Here is a 17,941-nt window from a genome sequence, read left to right as displayed (position 1 = left end):
AGCCAGAAGAGCCCAGTAACAACGTTTCCTGGGTGCAAGCGAACTTGTAACCATGAAGCGGCCTGGGCTGCGCATGCGCAGCATACTCATGATTCACGCGGGAGAAAAGGACCCGGGACGGGGCGGAAATCGTCGCGCTCCTGCAAAGTGCGAGAAGAACACCGTGAAGACGATTACGAAGATTGCTGCACGAGCCCGACTGTGTGTGACGTACTCCTGTTACAGTCTTAGCTTACTCATGAAGTTCAGGGGTACGCCAAGAATACCCTTCATTTGCTTTTGGAATGCAGGGGAAAGAAAGCAAGCGGTCCCTGAAACACCTTTCTGAATCATTCAGTTTGCATATGCAAAAACATTAATTTTGCATATGCAAAACGGGAGTGTTCAAGGAGCGACCACCGGAGCGGTGTGGTACATGAGTTAACTAACGCAAATGAGAACATCCCAGGAAGGGGTGTTGCCGATTCCCAAAACATAAACGTTTTTCTCTTCTTTGGCATGCTTGCAGCATAAATACACCTGTGTAAAGCAGGCATACGTCACACACATTAAAAAAACATTTGTTCCTATATTGTATTGTGTTGTAATTGTATTTATATAGCGCTTACTACCCCTGGCGAGGCGTCGAAGCGCTTTTCGGTGATATTCCTGGTGTTACGGTCGTCACTAAGTAATTTTCGCACGGCTTTGAGTGGTATGAAAAACCTGGGGGCCGTAGCCTATGTTAATAATGTTGCGATTTAGAAACACATAAACTAAAAATCTGTGCTTAGCATACTGTGCCACCCGACTGGTATTTTGCTGCTTCTTTCCGTCGTTGCATCCAGATATATAACACAAGTAACACTGCACCTACAAGCCAGGACTATTGGCTTTGTCAATGGTTGTTGGCCACATAGGATAGATAAGCAACAGGTTCTTTGTATACAATATTTAAAGTGCTTCAGTTCTAAAGTGATGAGACAGAGAGACCTGTAACGAGAAGTCTCTTTGAAGTTACATCGACGACAGTGAAGGTTGCTACTGCTGCAGTGTTAAGATTTTTTTTTCACCCCCACAGTAAGGTAAAAATGGAGAGCCCCATAAAGACCCGTCTCAGCAATTTGCATTTTTACTGAGCTCCGGCAGGATCCGGCCCATTTCAAGCCCTGCTTTTTAGTAAAGGCCAGCTTGCGCTTTTGCAACTGCTTCTACTAGCTTTGGCGAGGGTGGCATTGATGGGCAGGGGCAAGATGGTTGTGCAGGGATTCATCATTTTTCAACGAACACTTGTCCGTAAGCAGATTCCTTATTCGGGATCTATGACCAAGATGCCTGTGGGTGTTTTTTTGCCGGACATCCAGCTTTTCTACGCGCATTTAGCAGAGCGCGCAATTACGCACAGCCTAGAGAAGGGTCGCACCTGGTCGTTTACGAACAGTGGCAATCTCCTTCTGCACCTGAAATTGCACCTGCGAATGAACGACCACCCCACCGATGTTCAGCTGCAGACCTCTTGGCGCTGGGCCCGGGTTCTCCCTGGCGGCGCCCCCACGTGCTGCGGAGGGTCACGCGAGGTGCCGGGCCGCTGTCCAGGATCCGTGGGAGGGAAGGTGGGAGCCAGTTCAGTAGTTAATAATATCCCGCGCCCTGGCCCTGCACGCAGCCTGCCCCACACCTCGCTGCTTCCTTGTTGATTCCCTTGGGGAGGAATAAACGGCGTCTCCGGGGTGATGTCACACGCCGGGCGGGGCCAGGCAGGTAGATAAAGTTTTGCACAAACAGGAATTGCCTGTTCTCGAAGCTCCGACTGTCCCCACCTGTCACCGGCTCGGCCAGGTAAGTGCTGGCGCCTGTGTTTGGGTCTCAGGGGAATTGTAGGCGCCGAAACGTGGGGGATCCAAGCTCTAGAAGAAAGAGGGGAGGGTGGAGGAGGACAAGTCGACACGGTCAACATGGAAGTAAAGGCGCGAGGGGGTGGCGATGTGGAGGGCACGCGGGAGATTCAGGGAGAGGGATGGAAGTGGGCAGGAGGAGAGACGGGGACATGCGAGGAGCGAGGATGGGGCCAGGCGAGGAGGCGGAGACAGGCAGAACGGGTGATTTGTGGTGACGGAGTGAGGGAGGTGGGGATAGGAGGGACGGGGTGGGGAGAGGCAGAAGGAGGGGGACCGAAACATGGAGGGGGAATAGAGAAGCAGACAGGTGTCGGAGGGAGGCAAATAAAAAAAAACAAGCGATAAAGGGGGCAGTAAAATGGTCCTTGAAAAAGAGGCGGGAAGTGGCGATGGGGGTAAAGAATGACTGAAATGGAGGGTCAGCGAAGTGAGGGAGAATGTGTGAGAGAGGAAACGGGGCCGAACTGGGGCAGAGCACTGTACAAAATGAGAAAAATGTTCTGTAATGGCTTATCCGCATCGAAGCAGTGGTAGGACAAGCAAACACTGCTCGTCAACCGACACGCCAACAGACCCGATTCAGGCGGGAGGTTCCCTATTTTTGAAGCCCATCTCCTTCAATAGAAGTTATTGGGAGAATTACATTTTCCCGATTATTTTAAAAAAATCTCCCACTTAACTCTTCTAAAATGTTGTCATGTATGCTAGGGAGTGTAGGAGAAGGTGTGTGCGAAGGTTGACTTAAGCGTGATGTCATCAGCCTCTGCACTACAGGCGGTTCCTGGGGTCACTGTTCTCATCTGTGGGTTACACTACTATTTAAGTGTACCTCCCACCGCAAAAACCCTGTATCAACCCCACTTCTGCTGTACCTCCAGGTTAGTGCCACCCCATCACTACGTTAATTCAGTATGAGAGGCCTTGTCCATCCCCATTCCCACTCACCCCCAAGCTGGGAACCCTTCTCTACTTTCATCTGCAAAATTCCTCTTCACATCTGGTCCTTTCTTAACTCAAGCTGTGAAGATCTGCATCACCCCTGTCTCTACTCTTCCTCCAAATGAGAGACCAGGCATCACTCCATTCCCACTCTACCTCCATCTTAGAGGTCCTGTATCATTCCTTTCCCTACTCCACTGCCAGCTGAGGGACCCTGTACATACCACATTCCTGTGTACCCTCCAGCTGAGAAACCCTGCATCTCACCTGTTCATTCTCTCCATCAAAACTAGTAAACCGACCATTAGCCAATACCTACCGTACCTCGAGCTGAAAGACCCTGCATCAATCCCATACCTACTGAACTTCCAGCCAAGCGACCCAGCATCAACCCATTTCTGCTCTTCCTCCAGCTACAGGACCCTGCATCATCCAATTAAAGCTCCGCCTGCAGGCCCAGCATCATTCCTAGCCCCACGCCACCGCCAGCTAAGAGACCATGTATGTATATGTGTACATATATGTATATTTACACCCCTTTCCTGCCCTGCACTAGCTACAGCTCATAGATCCTGCATGATCGCCTTTCAAAACCTATCTGTCGACCTGGCTCCGCATCACCCCACTCTTAGTGTACCTCTGGCTGAGAAGCCCCGCACGCATCACCCCCATTCCTGCTCTACCGCCAGCTGAGAGGCCCTTGCACTGCCTCCCATTCCGACACTACTTCTTTGCTTCCCTTCCCATTTCAGCTCTACCTACAGCAGGGAGGCCCTGTACGGTTGTACCCCTTCCTTTCCCTCTCTGTTGTCAACTGAGAGACCCTGCACCACTTCCTCTTCCAACTCCACCTTCAGCCGAGGAGCCCTGCATCATCTCCCAGCTCCTTATACCACGCACAGCGCATTACTTCCCTTCTAACTCTGTTTTCCATGTGGATTGCATGTAGCCATAGGTCCACCTGATGAAAGTTACCTCCTAGGAGGAGTGTGGGGCAATTGCTGTTCAGTTACGAAAAAGAAGCTGTCTGGCAATTTTTCCCAGTGTCTTAATTTTTTGTGTTAACTTTAATTGTTCGAGCCTGGCAGGGAAGATTGCTGAATGGAAGAGAGTGATCACTGCGTTCAACCACTTGGTCATGCCATCTTTTCACTCGACCTTACATTAAAGTCCCAATGGTTCATGTAGCATAAGCAAGCAAAAGGTCAGATGTTTTACCGAACTACGCTGCCCTGCACCACAAGTTTATGTAGCGCAAGCATCGGGAGAGCTAGCGCATGATTCAAGAGTGTTAAAAAAAAGATTGATAGTTTTGGGTTGTAGACGATTGTAGAGATTGATGGTTCGTGGGTTGTAGATGATTGTAGAGATTGATGGTTCGTGGGTTGTAGATGATCGTAGAGATTGATGGTTCGGGGGCTGTAGATGATCGTAGAAATTGATCATTGGTGGGTGGTAAATGATTGTGGAGATTGATGGTTGGTGGGTTGTAGATGATCATAGAGATTGATCGTTGTTGGGTGGCAGATGATTTTGGAGGCTGATAGTTGGTGGGTCTTTGGGTGTTTTTTTTTATTTTTATTGCAGAACGGTGGTGGCATTTCTTGATGTTGATATTAACATAGCAGGTCTGTCCTCTGGTTTGGTCTTTATTTATATTTTCCGTGTTTACAGTCTAGCAATGCACAGGCTTCTGGTAAGGCTCAGTTCTTCTTAAGTGGTTACCTTCTTGGTCAAGTATGATGTATCTGGCATTCTTTTTAGTGGTGCAGCTGCTCTTAAAGATCATGGGCCAGATGTACAAAGCCATTTTGCATTTCTTAACGGTCTGAATTGCTACTTCGGGCCGCTAAGAAATGCAAAATGGGCTTTTCAGATGTAGAAAGCCCTTTAGGGAATCGCAAATAGGGATTACCTATTTGCAATTCCTATTTAGACGTACACATCATTTCCTAAATGTGAATTGAGCATTTACGGAATGCAGTTACCATCAACTTCAAGTCGATGTTAACCATGTGTAATTTGAAAAAAGTATGCTGTACATGGGCACAACTATTTTTGGGGTGCGTTTCGGGGGCCTTTTGCCCATACCCATCCTTGGTTTTGCATTTCCCAGATAGCGATTTCCTATTAGGAAATCGCTATTTGGGAAATGCAAAACTGGCCCTTTGTCACAAATGACATGGGATTATTTTGTTGCGATTTCCTTATAACGATTCCTACTTGTAGGAATCGCTATTAGGAAATCAGTATCTTGGTGTATTGCATTTTGCATTTCCTACATAGCGATTTCTAAGAAGTCGCTATTTAGGAAATGCAAAATTGCATTTACGTACATCTGGCCCCAAGTCCTCTCCTTTCCACAAGTGTGTGAGTGTGATCTTGAACAAGAAGTACAAGTGAACCCAACAAAGGCAGCCTATGCATGATGTACAAGTTCCAAGTCACAAAGTATAACGCACATTCATGCAGTGGAAGGCACCGAGCGTGCCAGACACGCACCACTGGTCAAACGAGCTGTTGCACTGGGCTAGAGCAGAGGTGAAGGTACTGCACTCCCTCCAAGATAGAGGGGTGATTGTCAAGGGTGCGGACAAAGATGATACTCGGCCCCCTTGAAGCCTCAGCTGCTATGTCATCACATGGCACGCAGTTGCTCGTGGCGGTAAACACAGGGTTTATAAAGCAGAGGCTGGAAATGTTTCAGCTGCTACCACAGTACCATGCAGAATCGTCCCTACACTGCATGTGATGGGAACCAGAGCATTCCACATAAACATGTACCCCCATCCCCCGCTCTGATCACAGAGCTATTCCTAAGTTCACCATGAGCATATAGGATCTCACCCACCTCGCCGGGCGTTATGGCCGTGCCTTTTTTGGGGCCCTCCTGCCCCCAGTTGGGCTGCGCTCCCTCATGGGTTCACTCACGAGCAGTCCTATATCACTTTTTTATGTTCCTATATTTCGTCTCCTTCTTTTCACTTCCAGATCTTTGATAAGTTATTCCATTTATTATAAGTGAATTCATCCATGCCGAGGTAATGTCACAAGTAGTGATGTTGTACCCGGAGGCATATCCGGATTGTTGTGTGAAATAACTTAATAAACTGATAAAAAAGTATAATGCACATTCAATACATCAATGACCTAAAATGGAAAATAAAAGAATAATTCAACCTGAACACCTTAAACACACACTAATTCTAGAGTAAGTGTAGGGATTTTCAGCTGAACCTGACTAAGAGTGAGGCTGTTAAGATAAAGCGAGAAACACAATGTATTTTGTTTTTCCATAAAACTAGAAGTTTCTGCACCATATTTCAAGAGGAGGTATTTTATCCATTGGGTCATCTTAGATTGTCTTCCGAAAAAAGAGGCCCCAACACCAGTAGTTGTGGAACATCCTTCCTACATTAGTAGCTAAGCAAAGCTCAAAAGTGCTAGTGTTTGAACATAAACATTGAAGGAGGCGGCCTTCCGCCACCCTCCCCCCAGCCCCAATCTTCCTATGGTCTTCCCTCGAAAGGTAACAAGTGGTTCATAGCCATCAAAGATAAGGCATCAATCTTCTTCCTCTAAACACTACACCAGGCACATTGAAGCTGCAGTTGAGGTATCAGTTTTCATGAACCTCCTGGTGTATCATGTGCTTTGACCTGTGTCCCAAGGCATACATCCTTGTTTCATCGGTACCCAAGTACCCTTCTGGGACAGGGTGCAGATGGTAGCCAGGCGATCATATTAGAAGCTCCACATCTGTAGGGCACATTGCTCTTGGGTGTTGGGTGGTGCTGTGGCTTTGCTGCTGTGTTGGTTCTTCTCGGTTAGCCGGGCTCCGTCTGATACTCTGTTATGTTGGATGTGGGCTGAACTCCAAGTCACCCTGAAAGGCAAATATAAACATTGCAGCTTGTGTATGAGCCGGATCGACTGGTTGAATGTCATATGATTGTATGATAATCATACAGCATTGGCTTGAATGTTGGGAATACATTTAAAGAGACTGATATATAAACAGTGTAGGCTGATTTCACAGAACTTCAGACCAAGAAGATACATAGCCAGCACTGTTCTTTTTATATGTGAAAGCCATATTTACCTTATTGTGACTCATTATAATTTCACTTGTTGATTAGAATGCATTATTAGGTTTAGCCTACCAGACAGCACATGATGTCTAGTTGCAAAAGATCTACTATCAGTTTACAAAGAACTTATGGTGGGTTTAAAGCCAAGGCCACTGGAATTTATGGTGACCACACGTCTGTAATTTCCAAGGACTGTCTGTTATTTGGGACAATTGTCTGTTCGTAATTAATGCTTTTACGGACAGCATTTGTCCCTAATTTCAAAGATGCCTGCAGACAGCAAGTCATAAGACTGCCTCAAACAGACGTCACATGGTGACAGTGGGGCACAGAGGACACAATGTGGTGGTGAACTTCCTGTGCTCTACTGAAGGATGGTGACAGCGATGTGAAAGAATCCACTGAAACGCTCTTCTGAGCTGTTTCTTTATTATGTCTCAAAGAAACAACAGACCCATGACAAGGGAGCATACTATCAGTTCCAAGGACCACAAGCAACTGCCCCTTGAAAAGCCAAAGAACTCACTGAATGTTCCACACACAAAATTACAATTACATAATAGTGCTATGGAACAGAAAAAGAAGCACAACATCATAAATGCTTATTTACTAGATCACCCCCTCCCATATGCCTAACAAAAGAATACATTGAACCAATAAAGCAAATAAAATTATAATAAATAAAGAACACAATTAAAGAACAAATACTGGATAACCAATACTCAAATAGCAATGCATTTTAAATTCCTGAGATTTAGCCGGTAATCTGATCGGTCTGTAATTCTCAGATCTCACATTTTGACATCTGATGCCCTTCCTGCTAATGCTCGTATTGGAGGATGTAAAATATTCTTCCTGGCCTTCTTCTCATGTAATAGTAGAAGATTCCATCATGACCGGGATTTAACCTTGCTTAATCCCTCCACCCTACAAAGTCCCATCCTTTGACAGCAACATAAATTGTTGCACGTGTTTCCTTACCAAGACATTCAAGAGAAGATTTAAAATATCCTAATAAATCTACACCTTGATCTTCAAATGCTTTGGGATTAATATCAGCATGTATCAATTCAGTATCCTTTGGCCACATTTTGTAAAAAGCTGCTATCAGCTAGAATTGTGACTGGCGCACCAGTTTCCCATCACATTTATAGCTTTGCCATGAATTGATGCTTGACATTAAGGTCCTTTAATATTTTCACCTTCAGTAACATTTAACATGTGCTCCTTCTTTGTATCTATTGTCAGTTTTACATTAGTAAACTTGATCACACACTCTTTCAATTCCCCTTCCTCATTTTTACAGTGACACTGTTGATTCTCATTCTGTTTTGAAAATGACCAATCTTATGACATTGGTTGAATCTTTGCTCCTAGCGCAGGACATGACAAATAATTTCCCTTGTGATTTCTAGATCCACACCTTTAACAACTGCTATTGCTTTTTCTGGACCTATTCTCTTTACTAAAAGCATAGAGAGAAGCTGCATCTGAAACGTAATTGACTGGTAACAAACCTACATGACCAAAATTATGATCTTCCCCATGGTTTGACTTCACTTGTGTGGTGACAGTAGACCTCTAAATACTCTTGGCTATCAGTGGCAGCAGGCGTCTACAGAGAAGGGAAAGCACGGTCAAAGGGGTGAATGCGCGTGTGCAAATACATTAAAAAAATAAAATAAAACACTTAACGAATCAAGACTGCATGTGTCATCCTCGCGCCGGACCTGTTCTGCTGAGACTGAAGTGCAGGCCAAACGTAACTCCCTTGAACAGTCCTGGCGCTGCTCACATGGTGTTAACCAGCATCAGAGCAGCACCCTGATTGGAGGGGGCTGCCTCTCTTGGTGCTCCCCAGCACACTGGAGGCCTGCACTTGCTCCCAACCCAGCTGTCTTAAGACAGCTGGGTTGATGGATTGAGAAGTTTAAAGTGCGCATGTCAGGCTGGCCGTTGTAAGATGGCTGTCCAAAGAGACATGCCCCCTGCCCACCACTCTTCCCAACTGCCACTCAGCAGGCCCCGTCCTGACACTCAGTTCAGGACAGGATGCTGAAAAATAAAAGGGTAAAAAATTACCCTTTTATTTTTCATCTCTGGGTTTTGGGGGGCCTTTAAGTGGGGCTACGCTCCTCCACTTCAGTGGAGGAGCTACCGCTGTTGCTATGTCTGTGGTCTCCAACAACGAAGGATTCCTGCACGTCAGAAGCATTTCTTTGATCTTTTTAAAGTAGCAATTAAACACAAATATATCTCTTATGTAGATATCCACATTGTTTTCAAATTCGCACTTGGATGCTAAGACTCTCAATGTTGCAATGTACTCCACAACCGTCTTCATCATTAGATTATTTGCATTTACAGAGGTATGTCTCTCCAGAAGAACACGTGTTTCTTGAGAATGCTGTTGCAAGTACTGTGCGCGTGCGTTCTTTTGCTTCTAAGTAGACGTTCCAAGGTATATTGACAGTAGTAGGTGGTGGTATAAGAGGCAGATTGTCGAAAACTCTCTGACTAGCAATGCCTAAATGATTAAACAGTAGTGCCATCTTTCTGACTGGTGAATAGTCAATCACATCAATGGCAGTAATATAGTTTTCAAACATGCACAGCCATTCCTTCGATTTAATATTGGGTTTACTAGCTTTTTGTAAAAAAAAAAAAAAAAAAGGTGGTGGCTAAATTACTCCTTGTGAAGTGGCCATAATGTTATAACTCGTAAGTTGTTCACTGTTTGCTGTATCCTTGTGCAATAACCAGGGTTTAAAACTGAGGAGGCGTGAAACAACACTTTCTCTGTTGAATGTGCTGAGAATAATCAGCACCTCTGTCGTTTAGATCAAAGGAACCTACTGTGTAGAATAGTTCGCACCAGTAAATACATTTTAATTTCCACCTACGGCGGTGGTGGGCATGTGAATAGGGCATTGAAGTACCTGTACATAAAGTTGCAATGATCCTGATGCAAAATGGCCACTGCCGTTGATATGGTGACAAAACACGTACAGGTCAAAGGAGGAAGGATGACGCGCTCTGATATAGAGCGAAGGCACAGCTTCTGATAGCCTCACACGTCACAAAATCAACATGACGGGCACGTTCATCATGAAACAAAATTACAGTGTCTGTGCATGTGGCGTGCCTCTTGAAAATAAAAAAGCCCCCCTAATATGTTTAGTAGCTCCAAAAACGCACAGGGACGATGCGGGTGAAGTAAGAGCGGCACATCAGATTTATAGTCTCACAGTGAAGTGTTGCCCGGCAGAAGGAAGGTTCAGGCCATAGTTCAAGGTAAGCTTCTCTATGCTGCTTGGCTTTGTCGGTGAGTTCATTGGCAGATTTACCCCACTCCTGGTACCAGATGAAGCATGGTGACAGAATCTTCTGAGATGTTTCTTTAGTATGCCTCAAAGAAAAAACAAACCCACAATAAGAGAGCATCCGGTCAGTTCCAAGGGGTGCAAGCAACTGCCCCTTGCAATTCCAAAGGACTCACCAAATGTTCCACACCAGATCTACAAGAAAGTGGCGCATTCGTCTTGGTGCGCCACTTTTCTTGTGCTGCCCCTGCCCCACCTAACGAAACCATGGTTGCGCCATATTTACAATACAGCGCACAATAGCCCTTGTTTCCTCAATGGCGTCATAATTTATGATGCTATTGTGGCTCTTTGCTGGATTAGCGCCATAAAGTTTAGCACTAGTGCAAAAAAGCACTAAGGAGGCCCATAGGCTTCTATGGGCCTGTCACTTTAACTCCTTCCCTGAGCAGGCATTACAAATGACGGAAAAAATGTTGCATTGAAATTTCTGTAGATTTCACTGCCCCAGTTTTTGCTGCCTCCCTGCGTGGGAATGCCCCCCTTGCATACATTATACCGGGCACAGGTATAATGTAGCGCAAGGGGCTACAAAGTGCTAGCATTGCTCCACTTTGTAAATATGGCGAAGGAGAATGGCCTCCTTAATGCCACATTAGTGTTAAAAAAATGACTGTAGTGTGGCGATAAGAGGCACTAGGGGCCCAAAGTTCCAATTACATAATAGTGCTATGGAACTGAGAAAGAAGTGCAACATAATAAATGCTTATCTACTCCATCACGGCCTATCCTGAGATGCTCCCTCTGGCCTGTGATATCTGCTGTCTTCACCCTGAGTTGATGTTTAAGGTGCCGTTTATCTGCATACAACCACTGGTCCCCCCAGCAGGACTTCTCTTGCCTGTCTATAGTTGCGCACGTTTAAGTAAAGCAAACAGAGGAACTGGGGAAATTTTTTTTAGAGTATTGTCTTACCTGATAATGAGCTTCATCTGATCTCGAACAAAAGTTTGCAAGTCTGACAGTCACCTTAGATGTAAAGAAATTGGCAACAAGGACAAAGGTCACACTGTATAAATGTTCCGCTCAATTGCTCACAAAGGCTGCAGTTTAAACTATATTATGGAGTTAAGGAACCTGCTGTAGGGATGCCCAGCAAACCCCAAGGGACTATAGTCATGGTAGGAACTCTGGTGGTTAATGCGCTTACTGAAGACATTTGTGTTTTAAGCTAGTCACTGTTTGACTCAGAAAGTATTTTAGAGGATTAATGTGCATGCAGATTACAGTTTTTCAGGTTGAGCATAGCAGCGCGCAAGTGCTGCTTTTCTGACGTGTTGGTATGTATCTGGGCTTTTAACCACGCCCACCGCATGCCCATCACTATCACTCGTTCATGGGCTTGCCCTTAAAAAATCCTTTATTTTCATTGGTAAATGCTTTACGTTTGTCCCTTCTTGGGGTGGTTTAGTTACTGCCTTGGCCATAGCCCCTCTTACATGGCTAATTGCACTTTTTCCGATACGTTTGACTGCGAGTGAACTTCTTTGTCTTTTTATGTGCTGCTTCACGCTGATGCCGTGGCTCTTTGAATCGGCTCGCTTATGTGAAACTGTATTACATTTCATTTTCAATTTATGTGGCAAAAGTCCGGTTAGGGGTTTACAATGCTAATAGCTCTAACTTGAGCAAACGCAAGACCCATTGCATTACAAATGCTTGTTAATTTGTGTAGGCAGATAAGTGGTTTACTACTTTTTATTCTTTTGTTACTTGCTGTTCATAAATTTCAGTCTTTCCAACATAGCGCAGTGAGCTATGAACTGGCATCAAGGAGCTGCATACAAACTGCAAGGCACAGGCTTAAAACATTATTGTTTTTACTCAGTGTCGTTGTTATATGACTGCTAAAAAGGAATCCTTCAGATAGTAGTAAAGTCTTATAAATACAAACAACTCTAAAGCACTGTTATGTTTTAAATCCTAACTTTGTATATCTCCCAACCATACAGCCTTCACATATAAATCCAGTATGCAGATATTACGCCAAAACCTTGCAACCCTCATTGTCTAATGTAACTCATCCTGTACAATTATTTACACATTTGTAAAATTTGTTGCCAATGTATATTGTTTGCATCGGATATAAAGCGCCCTGGCACCCTTTGATGTGATGAGTAGTACTATGAAAGTATTCCATTTAAATTATTTGTGTTGCTGCTTTTACAGACTATTACATCTGACCGTTTTCTGTCAAATTTAATACCTAAAATCTTTATGCTGGGCTGTGAGGTGGAAACTGTGCCAATTGATGCTGATCTGAGGACAGGAGTACATGCATCAGCATCTTAGTTAACTGTAAGGACTTTCATGTTACTGATGTTAATCTACCAACTTTTGATGTTCCAGAAGCAATTCTGAAGAATTATGTAAGTCAGACTGTCAGCTGGTTCAAAAGACATCACTCTATGTATAGAACGTACAGCCAAAGTAGTTGATCAGCTTCATAAGAGGAATCATGTAGATATCAAATATGTAAGGAGAGAAAATAGAACCCTGTGGTACACAAGAGTAGTTATAAGGAACAGTTGTCACTATTTTAACAAAGACATATGCTAAAGAGTCACAGAAGTCTTGAGCATAAAAGGCATGACTGGGGAAATTGGTGAACTCTTCAGTAACTTTAAAAGTTTCTTTTTGTATGTCCCTAGAGTTCCCTAGCCTTTTAATATTGAGACAGTTGCTGTTTGCGCTCCAGTGAAAAGTGGGCTCCCCATTTGTGCTCAGTTTGGGGAACCTCTAATTTCAGTTTGCCAAGATTTTTTCATTTTTTTACTCTTTCGTTTGTATTTGGTCTATCAGATCCGCGATTAGTCCAATTAAAATATTTAGCGTAACCGGAATCAGGTTGGTCAAAGATAGGAGAGGACTCAAAACACATATGGGACCCTTCGGGGATAAATTCATGCTAAACTCTAGATAAAGTACCAGATTCATAAATCTAGGTGGTAATGAAAAGAAATGTAAACCATGATTAGTCCATGTCATAGGAAAAATAGAAACTGACTTAGTCAAGTCATTACAAGGCCTATAAAACGTCCAAAATATGCCTTGCAGTATGAGCAGGGCTTCTAAAAATGGCAAAAGTCCACAATAAAGCAAGTGAGTTAATAGTTGCTTAGAAGTAAAATCAAGGTGCAGTCCAAGGTGCAGATTTAAGTAGCCTAACTATGGAGAAGTTTTTATGAGAAAGGAAGGCACACATGGTATCAAAGAATTTGTGAATAGAGGTTGTAGAACGATAGATAAACATAATGGAGTTAGAGGTTTTGGGTGATAAAGCTAGGATGGTCCCATGGCAGAAAATGTGCCTGGTCTATTCTGTACTGAACTGTATGGGAAGTTGGTGTGTATCTTCCCCTGTTTGATTTGTTAAATTCACACATGACAACACTTTTTTGGCCTTTTATGGTTATTCATTTCCTTAGCTTGGAGGCATCTTTTTGGCTGCTGCTGTGTGAAAGTGCTGGGCTGCCCTCAGTAACTTGTTTGTGGGGTTTCAGAAACTATTCTATTAACAATGTGGTTCAGAGCTAGAATTGTGAACTGTCTCTGATGCCGGTTGTAAGATTCTGCTTGGTGTCTACACATGAATGTTAGGTCGATACTGCTATTATACACACCATGGAACATAAACCTATATTGACTTGCACTTGTGTCAGCTGGCTATTTTATAATTGTGTCACGTTATCAAATGAGTCCTTAAGATTTCCATTGCGTCCTGAGTTTTTGTCCTGAATTTTGACCCTTTGTCCTGAATTTTTAACAGTCCTTCTCCAGAATTTGCCTTTATGCCAGCTGGTCACCCCACTGGAAAAATGCAGCAGGATTGACTAAATTATGCAGCAAGAAAAGGCAAATTATGCATCGTAACACAGCAGATTTTGTGATAGTATTACTTCATTAGTTTGTCATTTTTATACATGGTAACACTGTCTGGCCAAATAGTTCACCTTATTAGAACCAGTTTTTCCAATCCAGCACCCAAATACAGCAATACGGAATTGAAAGGTGAGCAGTCAACCTTTGCAAAGTACTTTCCACTGCGCAGGAACATGTGTTGCCACATTGTTTAGTAACTTGTGATCCGTTTGAGCTGGCAAACAAATTGTGTTTGTTAAATTCTATATATTATACAACGGACAGTGGATTATGAGGCAATTGTGGCAAATACATTATTATGTGAAAAATGCTTTGGCTGCAGAATCACTTAATTCAAGTGGCTCTGCCTAAAGTCCACCTATTGGCTACCAGTAGTTGGCTTTATCATCACGCTCGCTTGTTTCTTGGTCAATTGATCACCTTTGAGAATAGTTGTGCTTTTCATTCCGGCAAAAGGAAGCCAAGTTCTGGCATGGTGAAGAATTACTTGATTCCCTTGCCGGAAACAAGAAATTGGCAAGAGGCTTGCCTGCTTCTGCAGCGAAGCTTAAGCAATTTTACCAGATGGAATTACCACCCAGTAAAATTGGATCCAGTTTTCCAAGACTCAGGAAAACCGGGTGCGGAAACATCGACCCACTCAGTATCAGGTGGAGTGGAATTCCATGTGGTAGTTCCTCTCTGCTTGATTTTATTAAAAAGGGCCTCAAAATGTTTTGTACATTTTATAAATTGTGATGGCAGTTTGACGAAGGTTTCTCGAAATGATGTACTTTGATATTGTTTATTCATTGAGCAGCACATGACTTTTTCAGATAATAAATAAATGCAATAAATGTCCTTTTACTGTTCCCCGGAGTACTCCAAGAAAGCACTGCAGCTATGGAGGTAAGTGTTCTACCAGGGGTCTGCCTTTGATATGTTTGTGGCGCTCCATTGCAGGAATATAAATTTCTCCAAACTTAAGACAATATGGCCCTCATTACGAGCCTGGCGGTCTGTGACCGCCAGGCTCGCGGTTGGCGGGAGCACCGCCGACAGCCTGGCGGTGCCCCTTAGGGCATTCTGACCGCGGCGCTTTGGCCGCGGTCAGTGCAGGAAAACCGGCGGTCTCCCGCCGGTTTTCCGCTGCCCGTCAGAATCCTCCAAGGCGGCGCAGCATGCTGCGCCGCCTTGGGGATTCTGACACCCCCTACCGCCATCCTGTTCCTGGCGGTTCGCCCGCCAGGAACAGGATGGCGGTAGGGGGTGTCGCGGGGCCCCTGGGGGCCCCTGCAGTGCCCATGCCAATGGCATGGGCACTGCAGGGGCCCCCGTAAGAGGGCCCCGCTTGTATTTCACTGTCTGCATAGCAGACAGTGAAATACGCGACGGGTGCAGTAGCACCCGTCGCACCTTCCCACTCCGCCGGCTCGATTCCGAGCCGGCGTCCTCGTGGGAAGGTTGTTTCCCGCTGGGCTGGCGGGCGGCCTTAAGGCGGCCGCCCGCCTGCCCAGCGGGAAACTCAGAATGCCGGCCGCGGTCTTCAGACCGCGGTGCGGTATTCCTGCGGCGCAACTTTGGCGGGCGGCCTCCGCCGCCCGTCAAAGTTGTAATGAGGGCCTATGTGTACCTATTCAACTAGACAATGAGGGAAGACCTAATTCCTTTGCAAAAAAGTAATGCCCGGTAAGTTTAGGGTAGGTCAAAGGAGCAGGAATGGACAGTGCACTGCTCGAGCTCTGCTTTACTCCATACCTGGGATCCGTGCACCTGCGTGTACAAGGTGGATCGAAGATATGATTTTAGGCCCTTTCCTCTTGCCTTTGGAGCGTAGGCAACTGGCCGGAATGGCACAATACTTTTCAGGCAAAAAAAGAATTTTGGCAGCTGCAGTGCTCCCGTAATAAAGGCCAGAGGCCACTATCAGACTTTTTTCTGTACTTTGCACCACCACTAAGTGCCGTACCTCATATTAAGGGAACACTGGCCACGGCAGCTGCGGGCAGGTACGCCCACCAGGGTGTCCACCTGAGTCCATGTCATTGGGCACACAGTTTCCGGTCTTGGACTTTTCACTTTCACCAGCGAATAATTGGTATCAGATGTGTTAGTCTAATTAGATCTATGGATGCCATCCAGTACTACAGCACCCAGAATGCAACTGGTTGTCATACAAATGCTGAGGACTGAAACAGTGTCATTAATGACATGAAGCGCAGTGGTGGCACCAGCGCTTATGAAATGTCATATGTTCGTCTCATTGTCAGAATTCAGTCTTGCATCTGCAGCATTATCTCGGCCTGTCTCTGAAGGAGTTTCAACAGGCAGGTTTATCAAGCTAGGATGACTCCGGTGCAGGGGACTCCATGTGCTATGAACCTACTGCCATGTGCCAATGATACTTCATATAAGAGATGCACTTTGAGGTACCTGTTGGCCACACCTCACCAATAAGATCTACAAGTTACATTCTGCAGCTCCTGAGCACTTAAGAGGTCACCAGCACTTAAAGAGTGTTTTGGTTTCTTCTGAATGTTTGTCAATAACTGGATAAATCCCAGCAATGTGCAGACCCCTTTCAACACAATTTACTTATTAATGCCTTTTCCCCCAACACTGTGCAACATCATCATCAAAAAATAAATATATTTAAAAAAACATGATGATGTGACGGCTACTAGCGTCGTAGTATTACATTAGAAAAACATATATGCGCACCAGCAGAGTTACCCTGGCACCATTTGCTTTCATTTTGTATTTACCGATCCAAAATGGCAGATGCAACATGGATCGGTGAAAACATTTTTTTAACCTGAAGGGTGGGGAAGAGGTGAAGACGTATATGAGAGAGCAAGAAACACCTGAAGGTGTAACAGCACAGGGAGCAGGAAAAGCACACGAGTGAGAGGGCCAGGAGAGAAGTACCCAAAAGAGATACACAGAACATCAGGTTGGACATTTGGGGTGAGTATAAGAGGAGAGAGAAGGAGAGCTTGAAAGCATGCATTCTCTTGGAGTACTTAACCATAAAAAAGAAATCCCTAAAAGTGAGCAGTGGAAGGATAGAAGCCAGCCAATCCGAGATGGTGAGGAAGCTATATTGTAGGGAAGGGACAAATACAGCATCAACAAGGTAGGACAAAGAAAGCCAGTGGATAAGTAGCAAGCAAATGTGTGACAATAAAGCTATCCAGTGGTAAGCAATGAGCGAGCTGTAAGACACTTTAAATTCTTAATTGCCCACACTAGATCTTTTGCAACCAGAAAACGTGCACTGTTTCAAGACTTAACCTAAAAAGGCTATTGGTGCAATGGTTCCCTCAAAGAAATGTGCCCACGGGTCGGGTTGGGGGAAGTTTAAGAAAATACAAACAGCCGTAAGTGTGGAAAGTTATCAGAACGATACCAAGCACAGCAACCTAGTAACCTGGCCGACCAACTGGTGAATAAAAGTAAAACTAAATTTACAGCCCATAAAGAAATTGCTTTTGGTTGATGCAGGCATTAAAAGGCCTACCCTTGTAGTAAGATATTAAAAAATGAAACTTCTAAAAGAAAATGTACCTCCTGCACCGGAGAGCCTACTGTCGCATCACAATATCGCTTTAAACACCTGACACTCCATTACCCTTGGAAGGTTGGCGACTCTAGGATTTCATGGTGAAGTGCTAGATGTCGCCAAAAGGCCTGACACTGCCTGAGTACCCCCAAAAGCATCCACCATTCAAGGTTTTTTATTTACAATGCATATCTGGATTCCATTACTGTGATTACCCAAGAGAAGACC

General features: G+C 44.7%; 1 protein-coding gene across 7 annotated transcripts in view; it reads left to right on the top strand.

Moving 5' to 3' along the window:
* Positions 1-17,941, top strand: part of GRB7 (growth factor receptor bound protein 7) — a 567,793-nt gene that overhangs the window by 321,519 nt on the left and 228,333 nt on the right. For 2 of the 7 annotated variants that reach the window (XM_069237435.1, XM_069237431.1), the window contains exon 1: positions 1,685-1,818. The exons of 2 other annotated variants lie outside the window; for them this stretch is intronic. The gene's annotated coding sequence lies outside the window, so the exon portion shown is untranslated. Of the gene's footprint in view, positions 1-1,684; positions 1,819-1,842; positions 1,941-3,278; positions 3,318-17,941 lie in introns of those variants that run through there. 3 more of the 7 variants (XM_069237433.1, XM_069237434.1, XM_069237432.1) reach the window with 3 other exon arrangements.

The sequence above is a fragment of the Pleurodeles waltl genome, chromosome 6 (genome assembly GCF_031143425.1).
Source record: "Pleurodeles waltl isolate 20211129_DDA chromosome 6, aPleWal1.hap1.20221129, whole genome shotgun sequence".
NCBI classification, from domain to species: Eukaryota; Metazoa; Chordata; class Amphibia; order Caudata; family Salamandridae; genus Pleurodeles; species Pleurodeles waltl.
This window is presented reverse-complemented; position numbering and strand designations above follow the sequence as displayed.